Genomic DNA, 12,105 nt, shown 5'->3' with positions numbered 1-12,105 from the left:
CTATTAAATTAGGTGTAACAGGATATGATGAATAATAACATTTTAAATAGGTTAGTATTTTTATTGAGATATTATATTCTCAGCAATATGCTAGCAACACTGCTGCTTATAGGCCTTAAGTCATACAGTTATAACGTTAACTATAACACCTATCTGGCATTGCTGAACTATTGCTGACTCCACAGCTATAGTAGAATAAGGTAGCTGTAATATCGCCCTATACAGGCCAATCACGGCATATAGAGGAAAAGGTGTGTGTATCGCCTAGTATTTGGCATAGCAAAATACTGATAAATATTGCCTATATTGAAAAAAAGCCCCTAAAAATCACGAGTACATGAATTCTACATATCATGTTCATGTTACTGGTTCCCTCTGAAGAAGTAACTATCAACATTAGCAACCAACAGAATTTTGCGGAAACTAATGGAAACTAAACTAACGGCAGCAACATCTGTTCTGTGTCATTTGATTTTATCTCTGGCGCAATGTCACTGATATTTAACATTTCAATGAAAATGTGCTCAGACAGAAAGTAAAAATCCATTATCTAATTTGCATACTTGTGTGGTTGGAGGCATGACTTACATGCTGTCATGTACAAGCATTATATCACAGATGAATGCTTTATTTAAGTGATGCAACTGTTATGCCTCCCTCATATACACTAAACGCCAAATCAAAGATTAACCTCTACCTATATGACTTATTGAAAAACCAAAGGTGTGCTTTGGAGCTATCTATACAAGAATGCTTAACAACAAAGCTTTAAGCGAATCACGAAACAATTCTCAAAAGAATTAATATTTAGGTGAAATGCGTCGTTTTCAGAAGAGTTAAATTCTCCCATTTTCGACCATGCCGAAATATACCAAATAACAATAATTTAGATATACAAAAGAAATAATTATATAAAATTCTGCTTTGATACGAAGATAAACCATTTAAGGTCACCATTTTTTAAACTTTTAAAACAAGAAACAATTGTGTAAAATTGTAAAAGAATCATTCCTTTGAAAACAATTTTTGCTTTGAAAACAAGTAAAACAAGTCTTGATAATGTGAAAATGTGTTGAGAAACAACTGAAATTATCTTTGTTAATATGTTTGCTTGTAACGTAACATTTTTCCATTGTCTGCTTACACATAGCATTATCATTCGCCATCACGTAGCAGTATGCAATCAGTATTTGTAACAGTTCCACGTGTAGAATGATTCTATAGGGTTTAGAATAGAGTCTAGAATGCATGATATGATACACAACTGCAAGTACGAGAAATATGCAACGACTAACAGCTGCAGAGAGAGAGAGAGAGAGAGAGAGAGAGAGAGAGAGAGTCATTTGGATGGTGCAGATGCGGTCAACAATGCTGTTGCCAACGCCTTCGGATGCCACCATATCACGGTTATAACACTGGGGTCACCGTAGACAGACCAAGAAGTGGACGTCCACACAACACATCGTCAACACATAGGTAACCCCGTCACAAAGAAATGAGGGTAACGTTTATTTTGACGTTTAGTATAGGAGTAATATTGCTGACAGCAAGTTGTCTGACAGATATCTATATGGGATACGAAGTACTTTGACAACAGTCTGTCAGATCAAGCTGACATAACGGCATGATGTAACTTTTCTACGGTGGAAGATGCTCGTCTTCACTTGAAGGCACAGCCTCGACCTCCATCGACTAAAAGGATTTGTCCCGTCACATAGCTCGCAGCGTCGGAGGCAAGGTAGCAAATAGCTTCAGCCACATCTTGGGGTGTTCCCAGTCTGCCAAGAGGGTTGACAGTCTCTTGGTGTTCCAAGAACTGTAAATGTACACCAATGATTTAATTGAGGAAAATAGTACCACAACGGCCATTCCCATTAAAATCACCCCTACAAAAAGATCTGAAGATATCTCACGACACGTGTAGCCACAAATACTTTTTACCCGACCAATCAGAGAAACTGAAAAGCCGAAGTCCGTTTCTGATCATGCACTCACACATTAACCTGAATGACGGTTAACCCGAACGACGCTAATGAGCCTTACGACTGACTCGCCGCTATTAAAGGGAGAAAACATCTAATATCTTTTCTTTGGGAATTACCTTCAGCAGTATCGGCCATCTTCAGTATTCCAGAATGTTCTTTTGCTCACAATTTGTCATTGAGAATCAAGAACTCTTTGGGGTTGGGTTACCACTTTCTCCATTCTGCAACTTTTGTTAGCACCCCCATCTTAATTAGGTAACTCTGTTGCAAATTGCTTCCAACTCACAAGCGAGAAGCCAGATTATGAGAGGAGAGGAGAGGTGAGGTGATGTGAGTGAGACGTGTCTTCGCGTCGCATTTCATTTATATAGAGAAGTGTATGCCACAATGGGGTTTGTTGAAGCAGTCCTGATTGATGCAAGTTATATTTCTAGCATACAGTATCATACCGAGATATACACAGATACCCCGTTGATGTTAAGAGCTATCCACGGAAACAATATTAAGTACAATTTTCATAACTTCTTTCGGAATCGAACCACTTCCGCTCTCCGCGGCGTGACACTGTTTAATTGACTACATAGGGGTTTAAGGGCGAATGGGTTCCCACAGTCCTAGCGTCATGAACAGTTTGTGGAATGGGCTCTGGTGAAATAATCTGATGGCCCCAGAAACAAAAGAGAATACCTTCGCCGATATATGTTAGTCATCAATACGACCCCGTATGTTAAAACTCTGTCCACGGACGCTGAATGTATGTGCTTATATATACAGTCACTCGTATTTCGAGGCATCCCACATCACAATTGTCCAGGTCTATCTGACCAGACACTAACGCCGTAGGTACTGACCTTCTTTATCTCAGCGTCTTTGCCGTGGAGGACAGAACCCTCTCGTCCGAAGATTGCAGTGGGCACAGTGCTGGGGCTACAACAAAACAGGTGTGACTGAGGAGTATGATATTGCATTGTGTTCAAATTCTTATATATAAAAGCAATCCTTCAAAGTAGACATTTTTGTTGTGATCGAAGTTCTAGCGTTCCTAGATATGTGACTACGTTAATATTGGTAAATGTATGTTCGAGCGTTAAATGAAACTGGGGTTCGGCCGAAGCCCGGCCAGTTCGAGCATTCGCAACACTCTTAAGTATGAAATGCATATGATGTATGCTGAACAGTTCTTGCTCTCTGAATGGATATAGTTCACAATAATAGCAATATCAAACTCCAGACGCTTTCTGTGAAAAACACCATAAGAACCATATTTGTATAAAATGTTGAAAAAGCATGCATCGGATTCGGTATTCCCACATGGAAACTCATTTCCGCGTTTGGGTGATTTGTTTCCATATGGTGGTGATGCAGCTAAATTGAATTTTTTTGTAATTTCGATTTCAAAGTGGTAACGTTTCTTTAGCCCGTCTGTCTGACATAATCAATCTTGCACGTCGCACGTCATCAATACTGAAAAGAGGAAACACTTACCTCACTTAATTCACCCGAACTTTTTTGGGCGCGAGTTCTGCAGAAAATAATTTTCAGAAACACATCTATAAACACCCATGGTCCGTGGAATAGTATTGTTAGCACCCTGCTTCGCCTCAGTATGTATGACGTTATGATACATACACCCAAAGGACACTTACAGTTTGTCAAACCTTACTTTCCAGCCACAGTATGTTTGTTTAAGACACTGATATATCAGCACAATCAGTTTTAGAGTTTAACATCACAAATGATTGATTTTACTTGAGAAATGGATCCCACCCACAATCAAAACTGTCACAATCAACCAACGGAGAGTGCCATCCATTGCAAATTGCCATCGTACGATTAACATTTGAACAGTCACCCACTGAAACCCTGAACCAACCAAAAACAGTCGTCTCACTGAAACAGTCAATCCACCCATGTCACCTCATATAAAATGTCAGCTGAACCAGAGATCACTCAACCAGAATCCCAAATAGATAAGCATCCATAGATAGTTACCCGTTCACCCACCCAGACACTCACCCAAGGCCAGGCACTGTGTGAACATATCAAGGGCAGCCTTGCTGACACAACAGATTCCTATTTCCGGCATCTGGAACACGTGACAGCATCGGATTCCCCATAAAACATCCACGTGGGGCATGACCATGGCTATATATATTCAGTAGACGTTATTTTGCTTTCGATGATGGGTGATGGTCATGAGTCAAAAAAAATTTCGATGATAGGTGATGGTCATGAGTCAATGATGGTGGGTGATGGTCACGAGTCAATGATGGTGGGTGATGGTCACGAGCCAATGATGGTGGCTGATGGTCACGAGTCAATGATGGTGGGTGATGGTCATGAGTCAGTGATGGTGGGTGATGGTCATGAGTCAATGATAGTGAGTGATGGTCATGAGTCAATGATAGTAAGTGATGGTCATGAGTCAATGATAGTGAGTGATGGTCATGAGTCAATGATGGTGAGTGATGGTCATGAGTCAATGATAGTGAGTGATGGTCATGAGTCAATGATGGTGGGTGATGGTCACGAGTCAATGATGGTGGGTGATGGTCATGAGTCAATGATAGTGAGTGATGGTCACGAGTCAATGATGGTGAGTGATGGTCACGAGTCAATGATGGTGGGTGATGGTCATGAGTCAATAAACTTTTCGATGATAGGTGATGGTTATGAGTCAATGATGGTGGGTGATGGTCACGAGTCAATGATGGTGGGTGATGGTCACGAGTCAATGATCGTGAGTGATGGTCATGAGTCAATGATCGTGAGTGATGGTCACGAGTCAATGATAGTGAGTGATGGTCATGAGTCAATGATGGTGGCTGATGGTCACGAGTCAATGATGGTGGGTGATGGTCATGAGTCAATAAAATTTTCGATGATAGGTGATGGTCATGAGTCAATGATGGTGGGTGATGGTCATGAGTCAGTGATGGTGGCTGATGGTCACGAGTCAATGATAGTGAGTGATGGTCATGACTCAATGATGATGGGTGATGGTCATGAGCCAATGATGGTGGGTGATGGTCACGAGTCAATGATAGTGAGTGATGGTCATGAGTCAATGATAGTGAGTGATGGTCATGAGTCAATGATAGTAAGTGATGGTCATGAGTCAATGATAGTGAGTGATGGTCATGAGTCAATGATGGTGAGTGATGGTCATGAGTCAATGATAGTGAGTGATGGTCATGAGTCAATGATGGTGGCTGATAGTCACGAGTCAATGATGGTGGGTGATGGTCATGAGTCAATAAAATTTTCGATGATAGGTGATGGTCATGAGTCAATGATAGTGAGTGATGGTCACGAGTCAATGATAGTGAGTGATGGTCACGAGTCAATGATGGTGGGTGATGGTCACGAGTCAATGATGGTGGCTGATGGTCACGTGTCAATGATAGTGAGTGATGGTCATGAGTCAATGATGGTGGGTGATGGTCATGAGTCAATAAAATTTTCGATGATAGGTGATGGGCATGAGTCAATGATGGTGGGTGATGGTCATGAGTCAGTGATGGTGGCTGATGGTCACGAGTCAATGATAGTGAGTGATGGTCATGACTCAATGATGATGGGTGATGGTCATGAGTCAATGATGGTGGGTGATGGTCACGAGTCAATGATAGTGAGTGATGGTCATGACTCAGTGAGGATGGGTGATGGTCATGAGTCAATAAATTTCCATCATGTAGTCACCTTATCCACATTCAACACAGAATTGACCTGTTGACCTGATGTGAATCGGCAGATTCTAGCGAGAGGAGGTAACTCGTTTATTCGGTCAATATTTGAGACAAACAAATTTACACACAAACGAGTTTCGACTGTTCGTCTTTTATATTCGAGCGTGGATAAGACAATCCAGGGAAAAAGAACATGCCAGTCTATCTGCATAGACACAGATGCCCACCCAAACCATTTACAGATCTAGTAGTTGAACTCACCGCCCTGTACCGCTAAGACTTGTTATGTTTACAATGTTCCCTACAAAGAAAAACAAACAGGTTTAGTAAGACAAAGCAATTCTTTAAACAAAATCGTGTATTTAGGAATTGCATCATTCCATGTTTTAAAAACAATGTACAATGCTGAAAATACAGAGCAAGAGAAACATATCAACTCACTTGAGAAAAAATAGAAACAGAGACTTATGTGAGATTCATCATAATATTTCAGACAGAAATAATTCTCCAATAATTTGACTGAAAATTCATCGCGATTCTTGCCTTGCATTTACCTCTGTTCATTAAGAAAGAGCCATTGAGTCAAAATTAAAATTTGACAAATTGTAGTTAATTCCAAAATGAATATTGTGGGACAGTAGCGAGTGGGACCACCCTGGGCATCCATGCACGCAAACATACGCCCCCTCACTGACGTTGTCAGTCGGTGGAAGACGTCAGAGGCAATGCTGTTCCATAAGTTCAAGAGGGTCTGTTCAAGTTCCTATCAGTTCGGTGGAGGTGGGACACACTGTCTCAGTTGACCATTAACATGATCCTAAAGATGTTCACTGGAGTTCATATCTGAAGAATGCGCTGGCCAAGGCAATGCGTTGGCGTTAAAGTTGCGCAGAAAACTGGATCAATTCTGACTGTGTGAGGCCATGCGTTGTCATCACACAAAATCCTGTCTTGTTTTGTTCTGGCCACGAATGACGCGCCATACGCCTTCTCCGCCGAACTGATGAACTAAAAACAGGTCGATCTCTGGCTTTGTTTCTGATCAGACTTGCTCCTGTAAAGAGCTTTTCCCCCCACTCACATCGCTGCCATCGGCGTACAGTTCGTGACCATTGCAGTCTGCGTTCACCCTGTAGACGTGCCAAGACCATTCCACTGAAGCGGCTCCAGGTCGTATACCAGCTATATCAAGTCGTCGAAAGAATGTGTTCTAGTAATGACGTGTTAATTATATAAGGCCATTAAAAGGAAGAGGCGGCCGGTATACCAGCCGTAGCAAGTCGTCGAATGACTGAGTGTTTGTGCTGGAACCGTTATATATCTGTTCCGGAGGTGCTCTTCTTGATCTCAGGCCTGCTTGCTGGTGTCAATTACATTGCGATTGCGAAATTCTTGGCTTATTCGTGGATGTTGTTTGGTTAATGCGTGCGTTCAACATCGATATCAGTATTTGTGTCACAAGCATGCATGTGCATTCGGACCAATGTTCCATAATTACGTTTTTCACGTTTTGATAATTGTAGGGATTCAAAAGAAGTTTTCGGACAGCTGCTTTGTTATCAGGATATCGTTGCATTCTGGCGAGCGTTTCCTCAGGTCAAACCTCTTTCACTGTTTTTGTTTTTTATGTTATTACTTTCAAAGTGGCAACTTTCTCTTGCCCGGTAGTTTTACCCGGGTAGGCATATCATGGGATATTGTTTGCATGCAAACAGTAAACCCATCTATATCTGTGCACCCACTTTACCGTTCCCCCATCTCTCCCCCAGATGTACCCACCCCGCGTCTCCTGTAGATATACCCACCCTGTGTCTTCTCCAAGTGGGGAACAGCCACCTGTGACAGGAGGAAGGGCACCTTCATGTTGAGGTCCATCGTCTGGTCGTACTGGGTCTCTGACATCCCCATGGACTCCCCTGGGAAAACCAAACCTGCGTTGTTTACCTGCAGTACAGGTACGTCAGGTGAGAAAAACGGATGATCAACACTCATACGTGGTCCAACCTCAAATCCAAATGCATCTTTAAATTACGACTGTGTACAAGATGCCAAGCACCACGGCTATCGTCCACTGAGGACGTGGCCAGTACCTGACGTTCCATAGTTCGTAGACGATTCAGTCTGTTTTCACGGGTTGATTACAATCGTCTCATCATCGTGTTACTGCGGACAGGAAGCGTGAAGATCCGGGTTAGAACTGATCTTCAATAACCCATGCTTGTATAAGAAGCGAGTAAGGGAATTGGGTGCTCATTATAGGTGACACTGTTGACACGTGTAGATCAATGCTCGTGTTGTTCATCACTGGATCGTCTGGTCCAGACTCGATGATTTCCAGACCGCGACCATATAGCTGAAATTTTGCTGTGTGCGGCTTAAAACTAAACTCACCCACTCCTGGTGATGCCGTGACCCTGATGACGTCATTGCGAACACCCGGTTGCGCAGATGCGGATGAGGGTTATCCTTTGGGTTATCTGTTTAGGTGGTGATGCTTGGTCTTCAGTTCTGGGACGTTCGGATTTGTGGCCAGCCTTCTTGACTGAGGATGATGTGCAAAATGTTCAGCCAACACTCACTCCACTGGTGTATTCACGCTCCGCTGTTGATAATCTTGGCATGTGTCTTTAACAGGTTTATGACAAACAATCTCAGCCGAATCTTTTGTATTCAACAAAACAGGTATTCCCCAAATATCCTATGCGTCGTTTCCTTTGTCTGATTATAAACGGCGACCCTTGATAGAGTGGTCATCATCTAAATGATGTACCATATACCAAATAACCCACACTATGAAACATATTCAAGACAAATAAAAAGAACGAAAAACACCCCCCCCCAAAAAAAAAAAAACAAAACAAAAAAACCCCAGCCAATAATTACCCCACAAAACAACAACAACAACAACAAAATAAATAGATGAAATAAAAAATAAAAACGGTGTTCCCTACGACCTATTCAGGGGAAAAGCGTCGCCGAACGCGTACACGTACCAGGACGTCGAGCCTGCCAAATTTGGCGACCGTCTTTTCAATGGTAGTCTTTCTGAATGCCACGTCAGTCAGGTCACCAGTAAGAGTCAGAATCTGAAAACCATAAGAGATACGAATGTATCTGTTGTGTTATCACATCCACTGTACTACACAAAATCTGTAAACCATACGAGAGAATATATCATCTGTTATCACCTCTATTGGTCTACACGCAATCTCGGCTGCGTACGTTATCACGTTTGTAACCCATGATCCACCTATTCCAGATGACCTAACGAGTGCTATCTGATACTATACTGGACAAAAATATTTAGGGATATTTATTAATTTTGGAGAGTTGATACAATATGAGCGTGCCGTACTCACGTTGAGTTGATACAATACGAGCATGCCGTACTCACGTTGAGTTGATACTATTTGAGCATGCCGTACTCAAGTTGAGTTGATACTATTTGAGCATATCGTACTCACGTAGAGTTGATACAAAACGAGCATGCCGTACTCACGTTTGAGTTGATACAATATGAGCGTGCCGTACTCACGTTGAGTGGATACAATACGAGCGTGCCGTACTCACGTTGAGTTGATACAATACGAGCATGCCATACTCACGTTTGAGTTGATACAATACGAGTATGCCATACTCACGTTGAGTTGATACTATTTGAGCATGCCGTACTCACGTTGAGTTGATACTATTTGAGCATGAAGTACTCACGTTGAGTTATTACTCACGTTGAGTTTGAGCATGCTTTTAATGATGTTGAGTTTGAAGATACTGTTGTTCACGTTGTAGATCTTGTACATATACAGTCTTGTGCATAACCACCTTTTATCACCTCTACTGACAAATGACTAATGCAGGTGACAAACATTTCACAGGTTTCATCTGTTAAAAGGTTTAACAGCAGCGTGGAGGAAATTGGCTCGTGAACGACAAATATCGTGTAAGCAACAGCACTCTCAGAAAGCACGTGGCCAACAGCATACTCAAACTCAATATCATGTTCAACAGCATGCTCAAACTGAACGTGAGAAGCAGTGGTTGAGTAACCAGAATTTCTACATTTTCAGCAGAAGAAAATACATTGAAGAAAACTTATAAGGGAACACACAAAAAGGTCAAGAGCGGTATACATGTATTGGCGTATTGAATAATCACTTGATCGCATCGGTTTTGGGGTTGGGTATAATTAGATAGTTACGTTTATAGCATGTTCAGTTTTGACTCTTGGACATATTTTATCTTGGAATGTTCACCCATGTACTCGTTAATAAAAGCACATTATATGGACAGAAATATGCAATACCAAAGTTGAATAAAATGTTAGTTGTAAACACGCCGTCTGCAATATGTGTAACAGTCCGGAGGTTGTGTCGGATATTACAAACTAAATCTACTTGGGGTGTACAAAACCGAATGTACCAAACCTCATCCACAACACTCACATCCCCATCAGGTATCCCGCACTCCAAGCATCGCTTAGCAACACCTTCCAGTCCCGTCGTATCTCGTCCCGTTAGAGAGAGTTTGGCTCCCTTTCTGGCAAAATGCAAAGCCGTCCCCTCTCCAAGTCCGGCACTCGCTCCTGAAGAATGGAGAAACAGGATGCTATTTAGAAACATTGAAAAAAACAACATTCGACAAACATACATTCATAGCCCTCCTTGTGCACAGTAAGAAATACCAAACACCAGGCATCCTGACGCCACAAGAGCGTTCCTGAGCTGACTTGGGTTTACAATTGTCTACATGCACTTCTCAATGCAGGAATAGTTTGTTATATTTACCCGTAATAAGAACAACTCGGCCTGCGAAATTCGCCATCACGTCGCTTCTGCTGTCCCGACTGTGTGGCTCGTGTAAGTGTGCCTAAGTATAACTCACTGGCCTAGTCGAGGAAAATCATAGAGAGTAAATAGAGGTGACCGTCGACTTGCAGGCTGATAATGTAGGCCGCAGGCAGAGGTCAGACAGGGATTGTGAAAAAGAGCATCAACACACTTGGTCCCTGCTGTATGATGTTGTGCGCAGAGCTCAGGTCATATATCAGTTGAAGCTGAAGATCACATGAAACGCAAAACACAACTTTCCAGATTCTGATACAATGTCATGTCGGTATGGACTTACAGGAACAAATTATTAATTTAAAAAAATAACTTAAAATGTTGAAAAATACGTTGAACAACATCCTTACCCCCACCCCTCGAATGGCTAGCAAAATTTGAAAACTAGTGCAGCTCAAGACAATGCACATGCAGTACACCTAAGACCTGCCCACATGCAGTACACCTAAGACCTGACCACGTGCACTACACCTAAAGCCTGCCCACATGCAGTGCACCTGAGACCTGCCCACATGCAGTGCACCTAAGACCTGCCCACGTGCAGTACACCTAAGACCTGCCCACATGCAGTACACCTACGACCTACCCACATGCAGTACACCTGAGACCTGCCCACATGCAGTACACCTAAGCCCTGCCCACAGATCAGATACTAGTTAGTTATGAGTAGAAATCGTGTGAGCAAGGATTTGTCGGGTGCTTCTTTCACTATCTTGTTCATGACACATCTGAACTCGACGATAACCATCAGGCAGCATAAATACAGAGAAATGTGCAGTGATGGGGTATTTGGGTAGCCTAGTTGTTACAGGGTTCACTCGTCATGTGAACCTATTATAGGTTTTATTTTTCAAATTATTTGTTATGGCCGTGCATCCTTTTCACTCATTTACTGCTACTGCAGCTGAAATGGCAGATGTGATACAGATGTTATTTCATATGGTATAAGTTCATCCGGCGTTTGTTGTGAACCGCACAGGTAATGTTCGAAACAGAGCCCTGGACACCTTAAATGGCAGGACAATTTAACAGGAACACAACCGGGAACCTTTCACAGCAACAAAACCATAGAAGGTTCAGACGTCGAAGTCGTAGAGCACCTATCGCCACCATAGATGGCAAGACAATTAAACCAAGTGTCACCACCATTAGACAGGACAGTGGATTTGAACTATTCACTGTGGCAAGAGATTCAACCTGTCTCTCTGTTATAAGGCCCTGGTGGATGTAAGACGGAATGACGACCCCATAGTTTGTGGAGACATCGTCTATGTCAGGTTACCAAACAACATGTAATATATTCATATTATAATCGGAGGTATGTTTAATTCCAACATGTTGTTTGTTCCATCTCTGTAACTAAGGTAAGAAACGTTAGTTGCAATGTTTTATGATAAACAGGAGAGTGCTCAAAATAGATTATCTCGTGCACTTTAGAATGAGAATTTCTGCGTTGTTAATGCATAACGTGTGCACCTAGTGAAGAAACATGGTGAAGAGCTGTAATGCATATCTACAACTGCATGTTTAAAGCCGGCGGTTGGGTCATGTTGGCTTTCTCCGTGCAATCTCAACCTGGCATGTACACTG

The 12,105-nt window shown here is 42.2% G+C and overlaps 1 pseudogene; it reads right to left on the bottom strand.

Moving 5' to 3' along the window:
- Window positions 1-1,660: 1,660 nt before the first annotated feature.
- Window positions 1,661-10,495, bottom strand: LOC137271710 (uncharacterized oxidoreductase TM_0325-like; annotated as a pseudogene).
- Window positions 10,496-12,105: the final 1,610 nt, after the last annotated feature.

The sequence above is a fragment of the Haliotis asinina genome, chromosome 2, assembly GCF_037392515.1.
Source record: "Haliotis asinina isolate JCU_RB_2024 chromosome 2, JCU_Hal_asi_v2, whole genome shotgun sequence".
Classification (NCBI taxonomy): domain Eukaryota; kingdom Metazoa; phylum Mollusca; class Gastropoda; order Lepetellida; family Haliotidae; genus Haliotis; species Haliotis asinina.
This window is presented reverse-complemented; position numbering and strand designations above follow the sequence as displayed.